We start from the raw sequence: 8,939 nt of genomic DNA on the forward strand, positions 1-8,939 counted from the left end.
CCCTTAAAGCAACAGGATGGAACCAGCAGTGGAGTACAGATATTCTCTGAAAGAATATGACCGTATGGTGTGGTTACGGCTGAACTTCTTCGGACCCAATCCACTGGAGAGATCCAAGCGGTTCGTGAAGAACTTAGTGTTCGGGACTCTGCTAGACAGGGCAGAGAGAGAGGGCCAGCTGGCACGTTGGGAGGAACTCCAGCGGCAGGTACAGTTAAGGGAAGAGGAGGACCCAGTCTCCATTCCCCAGCGGCAGCCTGATTTATTGGGAATTGGGAGCCCAGTCTCCATTCTCCACCGGCAGGCTGAGTTACAGGGGGCAGAGGTAGTTGTTCCTGCCCCCCAGCAGCAGAATTATATGCCAGGAAGGCAGTGTGAAGTACAGGGAGAGGAGAGCAGTGTCCTCCCTCCCCAGCGGCAGCATAATTTTTTGGGAATTGGGAGCCCAGTCTCCATTCCCCAGCGGCAGTGTGATGTGCCGGGAATTGGGAGCCCAGTCTCCATTCCCCAGCGGGAGATACAGCAAGGAATTGGGAGCCCAGTCTCCATTCCCCAGCGGCAGAGTATCCTACAGGGAATAGAGAGCCCAGTCTCCTTTCCCCAGCAACAGGACACTGTATTGGGAGCAGAGACAGTCGGTCTCCCTCCCCAGGGGCTGGAAGTATATTTGGGAGAGGAGCTTGTTACCCCCTCTCCCCATTGGCAGAGTGATATCCAGGGAATTGGGAGCGCAGTCTCCATCCCTCAGCAGCAGATTGAGTTACAGGGGGCAGACACAGTTGGTCCTGTCCCCCAGCGGCAGATTGAGCTATTGGGAATTGGGAGCCCAGTCTCCATCCCACAGCAGCAGCTTAACATACCAGGGGGAGACAGTAAGCCCCCCAACAGTGCAGATGGGACCGTGGTCTCTGCACTCACAGCACAGGGGGTAGGGACAGTCGGTCCTGACCCCCAGCAACAGGGCTGTTTAGCCAAAGGGGAAACAGTCGGTCTCCCCCTCCAACAACCCGTCTCCAACCAGGCTACTTCTGTGGTAGCGCTGGCACCAGGGCAGAGTACCGCTGGTCTCTGCCCACTCAGCAACCCACCAAGGCAGTCTGCCAGTCTCCCACACAGCCAAGGTGAGGCACCTGGACATGGACAAATTTATCTTCTACCCAGGTGTAGTAGCCAATTCTTTTGGGTGGGCTGTACTGCTGTTTCTGTTTTGTGGGTGGGCTGCTGGACTAACAAGGGCACTGACCGGCAGAAGGTCAGGTACCCTGTTAGTCTTTTTGGAAAGGGGGAGAGATGTGACGAGACCAGTCTCGCCACATTGCATTGGAGGAGCCTGGTTGCCCGCCTGCTGCCTTTGGACTATGGACCAGACTTTAAAAGACTTTGGCTCCATGGCGATTTGACTGTGTTTGTGGCATCTGAGCGCTGTTTGGATATGTTGAGCGCTCAGATCCAGGCTATCTGGGGATGGGTTGAATGTAGGGGTTCTGTTCAGTAGACTGGGAGTTATGCATTTTTGTGTCCTTTTGTGTTTCTTTAAACATGTGGCTAATGGAGCCTTGCCTCTCCTGGAAGCTAAAACGTATTCCTGTAAACTGTAAGGAACAGGAAGCCAACTCCTAATATGGGCATTACAGGAAGTTCTGAGGAGACGGGCGGTCTATTGACACTCAGAGTGATGTGTATTGAGGGCTCGCTAGGGAACCATTGTTCTGTGTCTGACTGTTGTGTGCATTGATTGCCCCCTGGGGCTTCTGTCTCCTTGCATTGGTCAAAGCTATCTGACCAATCCCTGTTGACTCATTTTCAAGCCCTCATTTGCATATGCTGGAGAGGACCTTGGTGAGGACTGCAAGTGCTTTGCAATTGACCAATGGGAAGGCGGTTGTTGGGGGAGGGATGTTCCAATTTCTGTATAAAAGTGTGCTCTGTTCTTCCAATAAATGTTGTTCCTGTTTTACCCTCATCTCGGAGCTTTGTCTCGTTATTGGGGGAATCTGCTACAGGGATTGCTATGGTCTTCCATACTCCCTTAGAGAATCACTAAGCTCTTATAAGAGCTTGTGTAAGAGCTTGTTCGTGCAGCACTCTCTGGGGAAAGAGAGGTTCACCCACAGGAACCTGGAGCCTTGTCGTTGGTCCAGGGTGGGTAGGAGATGCCAAGACCCTAACCAAGCTGCGGCGGTTTGTGGAGTCTGAAGTGCTTACGGTGTCTGGTGGAGTGCTTGGAGCCCTCGGGAAGCACTAGGAGCGTCTGTCAACGGAGGTACCTGCTCAGGGGTGCCCTGTTCCGTAACAGCAATGATAGGCACTGGTGGGCAGCACTGATGGGGAGGGCACTGGCGGGCCCTGAGCCCTAATTGCCATCCCTGGTGGCCATAGTGGGCATCCCTGGGGTCATGGGTGGGCATCCCTGGTGGTTCTAGTGGCACCCCCCCAAGGATCTGCATTGGTAATCAATGCCCTGATTACCAGTGCAGACCCCCCCCCCCCTGTCAGGAGAGCCACAGATTAGGTCACCTTTACTAATGCCTGTCAGGCACGAACTAAGGAAAGCCGATCAACGGCTCTTCCTATTTACTATGTGACCAAGCATGATTGGACACAGCTGGTCACATGGTAAAGAGCCTATGTCAGTAGGCTCTTTACCGAGATCGGAGATGCGGTGTGTCAGAGTGACACACCGCATCACCGATCGCCGCCCGGGGGGCGACAGAGCGCATTATCCTGCAGCCGTCATATGACGTCCGGTCAGGATAATGCAACCACTTTCCCGCCGTCAATCGCCTATAGGGCGGGCAGGAAGTGGTTAATGAAGTTCTATGGTCACATAGAATGCTTTAATTTTAATTTTTTTTTAACATCAGCTTTGCAAAAACAATACAAACAATTGTTATGCTAGACAATCAAATCTAAGCTTACTTAAAAATGATCCTTTCATGTTGTGAGTGCTGCCGGTCTGCTGGCCATCTCTTTCCACAATTTCTTGGATTCCCTGCATAATTTGCAGCTTCTTTTCTGCTGTTTACTTTCATTTTCTAAGGACTACATATCCCATGGTACCTTGCTGCCTGCAAGCTGTGATTCCTGTACTGACTCCACCTCCTGAAACCCCTCCTCTCAGCACCTCTGTAGATCAGAAGGCCGACTCTGTGAAATGTGACTCAGTAGTGCCTCTGCACAAGGCATAGCTCCAACTGTCCCTGATTTCAAGGGATTGTCCCTGATTTGGATTGGTAAAAAGAAAAAGCACTTGTGGGTTTAACTAATCTTTTTTTTCTTTTTTTTGTATACTTCTACTTTAAAGGGAAGTTGCAGGGGGTGTGTCCTATTCCTACATACTTTTGTTAATAGGTGTCCCTCCATCCTCAAAAAGTTGGAAGGTATGACAAGGTATAGTGAATATATATCACAGAATTGAAGGAAGTAAATATGTGGGGATCTTCAGAAAGTTTACAAACGTCTAGGTAGATCATTCAGATTAATAGAAATAGGCTAGAAATAATAGAAATACAATGTGAAAAAGAATATATGGTTTTACATTGTGACCATAGATACACTTCGTCGTGACGTCATACGGGCTTAGTGGAACGCAAGCCGGAAGTACCGCTCTCCACTCGGAGCCCTCGTGTATGATGCTGTTTGTGCATGTTTTATGGACTTTACCCACGATTTTAGCACCATTTTTTGGTTTTTATCACGCTTTGATGTTCCCTGAATGTATTTGATCTTACAATAGTTTTTACACTGTGGATTTGGGACTGCATTTGTTTGGAGTGACCGGGGGTGTGCAATAAACTTACTTATACAGTACTGCACTATCCGGGTTTTTATTCCCATTTACCCTATGGCCGGAGGTGACCCGAATTAGGAGGACCACAGCATTATCTGCACCCTTTGGGATCTTAACTCCAGGAGAGGGCTGATAGTGGAGGTGGTTTGCAGAGGGATATCCGTATACGCCAGGAGGGACGCACCCATATCTGGAGATTGTCTCCTAAAAGCACGGTTGGTCTTAATGCCGTATGGCATATAGGACCCACGTTCTCTGGTGAGTTTGAATTTCACTTATTTTGCACGGTGAAGGGCCACTTGGGAGGAAGAAAAGGAGCAGGCACTGGCACATCTATATATATATATATATATAATTTTTGCACCGTTTTTTGGACTGCTATTCATTTGGAAATCACTACTTTTTGGAATTATTATTGTATGGACATTTTTTATACGATTAATATGCTTTGTGCAGACTGATTGTTTATATATTTAATAATTTATTTATTTATTTTCACTATATATAGTAAATTTATTATCCACACTACACACTATATTTTTGAGTTTAGCAAGCGCTATAGGTGATCAATCTATTTTGACCACTTCATTTCACATAGATACACTTTACCACTTAAATAGTGGGCATTTTCAGCGCTCTCACACTTTGAATAACAATTGGGTGGCCATGCAGTGCTGTACCCAAATTACATTTTTATCATTTTTTCACATAAATAGAGCTTTCTTTTGGTGGTAGTTAATCACCACTGGGTTTTTTATTTTTTACTAGAAAAAAGACAGAAAATTTTGAAAAAACAAAACAAAAAACTTTTTCTTAGTTTTTGTCAGTAAATTTTGTAAATAAGTAATTGTTCTCCTTCAATGATGTGCGTGGAAGAGGCGGCACTATTGGGGATTGATAGGCTGCACTGATGGTCCCTAATGAGGTGGCACTGATAGGCACTGATTAGGTGGCACTGATAAGGAGGCACTAATATGCCGCACTGATAGGTGGTACTAATATACGGCACTGATGGGCAGCACAGATGAGCAGGCACTGATGGGCCTGGACTGGCCACTCCCCCCCCCCCCCGCGGAGTGCCCCAATAGCAAGTTGCTTGCTCTGGGGATACTTGTGCATGCTCGTTCCCGAGCCACCTCTGTGTGTCTATGAATTTATAAAGGTAAAAAAACGTTCAGCCTTTGGAACCACTTTAAATCTCTTTACATGTGAATGTCACATATAAGGTTAACAGACAGCCTGGTTGCTCTAACTGCTGCGTAGATCAATAATTGCTTTAAAGTGTGTCTGGTTTTTCCCTGCATGGCAAACAAATCTTCTCTCATGCTGCCTCCTCTCCTGTTCCGCTGGATGCCATTGTGGGACATAGCTTTCAGTATATAGCCAGTGTTATAATGACGTGTACACAGGGCATAGCCCAATTGCACTGTTGATGACACATCCTCAGAAGGCAGATCCATGACACCCTCGGCCCACAGGAAGTGGGTGGGTTGATACCAATGCCATTAAAATATAAAATTAGAGGGGACAAGGGGATGGAACGGACATTCTGCTCAAGACAATGTTGGATTAAAGATAAGTATTGTATGCAGGGCTTTTTTCTCAGAAAATACAGTTGTGCTCCTAAGTTTACATACCCTAGCAGAATTTATGATTTCTTGGTCATTTTTCAGGGAGAATATGAATGATAACACAAAAACTTTTCTTTCACTCATGGTTAGTGTTTGGCTGAAGCCATTTATTATCAATCAACTGTGTTTACTCTTTTTAAATCATAATGTTAACAGAAACTACCCAAATGACCCTGATCAAAAGTTTACATACCCCAGTACTTAATACCGTGTATTGCCCCCTTTATCATCAATAACAGCTTGAAGTATTTTGTGGTATTTGTGGATGAGGCTCTTTATCTTCTTCCTGGCAAAAAGCCTCCAGTTCCTGTAAATTCTTGGGCTGTCTTGCATGAACTGCACATTTGAGATCTCTCCAGATTGGCTCAATGATATTGAGGTCAGGAGATTGAGATGGCCATTCCAGGACCTTCACTTTATTCTGCTGTAGCCAATGACAGGTCGACTTGGCCTTGTGTTTAGGATCATTGTCATGTTGGAATGTCCAAGTATGTCCCATGCGCAGCTGCCGGGCTGATTAATGAAAATATTCTTCCAGTAATTTTTGATAACATACTGCATTCATCTTTCCATCAATTCTGACCAAATGTCCTGTGCCTTTGTAGCTCACACATCCCCAAAACATCAGCGATCCACCTCGGTGTTTCACAGTAGGAATGGTGTACCTTTCCTCACAGGCCTTGTCCTCTCCAAATGTAGCGTTTATGGTTGTGGCCAAAAAGCTAAATTTTGGTCTCATCACTCCAAATGACTTTGTGCCAGAAGGTTTGAGGCTTTTCTCTGTGCTGTTTGGTGTATTGTAAGTGGAATACTTTGTGACATTTACATAGTAATGGCTTTCTTCTGGTGACTCGACCATGCAGCCCATCTTTCTTCAAGTGCCTCCTTATTGTGCATCTTGAAACGGCCACACCACATGTTTTCAGAGAGTCCTGTATTTCACCTGAAGTTATTTGTGGGTTTTTCTTTGCATCCCGAACAATTTTCCTGGCATTTGTGGCTGAAATGTTAGTTAGTCTACCTGACTGTGGTTTGATTTCAGCAGAACCCCTCATTTTCCACTTCTTGATTAGAGTTTGAACACTGCTGATTGGCATTCTCAATTCCTTGGATATCTTTTTATATCCCTTTCCTGTTTTATACAGTTCATCTACCTTTTCCCGCAAATCCTTTGACAATTATTTTGCTTTACCCATGACTCAGAATCCAGAAACATCAGTGCAGCACTGGATGAAAGATGCAAGGGTCTATCAGGAGTCCAGGAACTCATTGACCTTTTATACACACACACGAATTACAAGCTAACAGATCACAGGTGAGGATGGTTACCTTTAACCACTTAAGCCCCGGAAGATTTTACCCCCTTCCTGACCAGGGGGTATTTTGCGATTTTTTACTGCGTGATTTTAACGGACAATTGCGCGGTCGTGCGATGCTGTACCTAAACAAATTTGACGTCCTTTTTTTTCCCACAAACAGAGCTTTCTTTTGGTGGTATTTGATCACCTGTGCTATTTTTTGATCATGCGCTATAAACAAAAAAAGAGCGTAAATTTTGCAAAAATAACAATATTTTTCACATTTTTTTATATGAAATTTCCAAAAAAAAATGTAAAAATCAAAATTTTTTAACATTTTCGGCCAATTTGTTTTCTGCTACATATGTTTGGTAAAAAAAAAAAAATCTCAAAAAGCGTATTTTGATTGGTTTGCGCAAAAGTTATCGCGTTTACTAACTACGGGAAAGATTTTTGTCATTTTTGGTGTTTTTTTTTTTTTAACGAGTAATGGCGGCGATCTGCGATTTTTTTTGCGGGAATGCGACATTGCGGCAGACAGATCGGACCCTTGACTGACATTTTTGGGGTTACCAGTGACATTACTACAGTAATCAGTGCTATACATATGCCCTGTTACTGTAAAAATGACACTGGCAGGGAAGGGGTTAACTGTATTGGAGAGGGAGGGGTTAAGTGTGTCCTAGGGGCGTGTTTCTAGCTGTGATGGGACATGTGTACTATTGTAAAAACAGAGATCAACGGTTCTACACAGTGGGCGCGCGCTCGCCCGCTATTGGCTCACAAGCCAGTCACAGGCTAGCGACGTAGATCTACGTCACTCTGCCTGGCCGGGGCTGACTGCCGCAGTAAATATACTGTGCGCAGTCGGCAAGCGGTTAATAGCAATTCAAACCCCTTTGTGTCATCTTGTGTGCATGTTATCAGGCCAAAATCACCAGGGTATGTAAACTTTTGATCAGGGTCATTTGGGTAGTTTCTGTTGTCATTATGATTTAAAAAGAGTAAACACAGTTGATTGATAATAAATGGCTTCAGCCAAACACTAACCACGAGTGAAAGAAAAGTTTTTGTGTTACCATTAGTATTCTCTGAAAAATGGCCAAGAAATCATAAATTCTGCCAGGGTATGTAAACTTATGAGCACAACTGTAGGTGCAGGTACTCCCCCTTTCCGAGTCACCCCTTGTCTCTGTCCTCTACCAACCTCCAAGCATTATCCCTTGGTTCCAACCCTATCCACTTCCCAGTACCACCCCTTTTAGAGAATCCAGAATCAAGTATCATTTTGTGGTGCTCAAAAATTTGTATGGAAATAAGTTGTGTTAATCATAATAGGAAAGGAGAAAAATCGATCGCCTGAAATAGACCCCTCCATCAACAACAGATCCCTGTCAGCATCAATAGATCCCCCAACAATATTAGATTTGCCCAGCAACAATAGATCTTTCAGAAACAACAGTCCCCTGCTGCAACAATAGACCTTGAGCAACCAAATGCCCCCACAGTAACAACAGATCCACTCCAGCAACATCTGATGCCCTCAGCAACAAAAGATACCCCCCCCCGCAACAATAATCCTCGAGAAACAAAATACATCCACAGTAACAATAGATCCACTTCAGCAGCAATCGATCCCGCCTCCAGCAACAATAGATTTCCCAGCAGCCAGCATCAATAGACCCTCCAGCTAGGGTTACCGCCTCATCCCTTTAATCCAGGACACATATTAATTACAAAGGTTCTGAGGCTGATATAATGCACATCAGGCACTAAGTGAGTTTAATTACCACCTTAATCAGCCCCAGAACCTGTGTAATAAATATGTGTCCTGGTTTAACCACTTAAGCCCCGGAGAAATTGGCTGCTCAAAGACCAGGGCCTATTTTGCGATTCGGCACTGTGTGACTTTTATGGACAATTGCACGGTCATGCGACGCTGTACCCAAATGAAATTGACGTCCTTTTTTTCCCACAAACAGAGCTTTCTTTTGGTGGTATTTGATCACCTGTGCGATTTTTATTTTTTGCGCCATAAACAAAAAAAGAGGTTCCCGCTGACAAAAAGCCCCGATTGGATGGACCTCTGACGCCCACCCCAAAGAGCAATCCTGGTTGTCAAAAAATAGGATTAATATTGTAGCAATTTTTTTTTTTTTTTGTTATTAAATTGGCAAAGAAGTTCATTCTTTGTATTTATTTATTTTGGAAAATGGAGTT

The sequence above is a fragment of the Pelophylax lessonae genome, assembly GCF_965119305.1.
Source record: "Pelophylax lessonae genome assembly, chromosome: 1".
Classification (NCBI taxonomy): domain Eukaryota; kingdom Metazoa; phylum Chordata; class Amphibia; order Anura; family Ranidae; genus Pelophylax; species Pelophylax lessonae.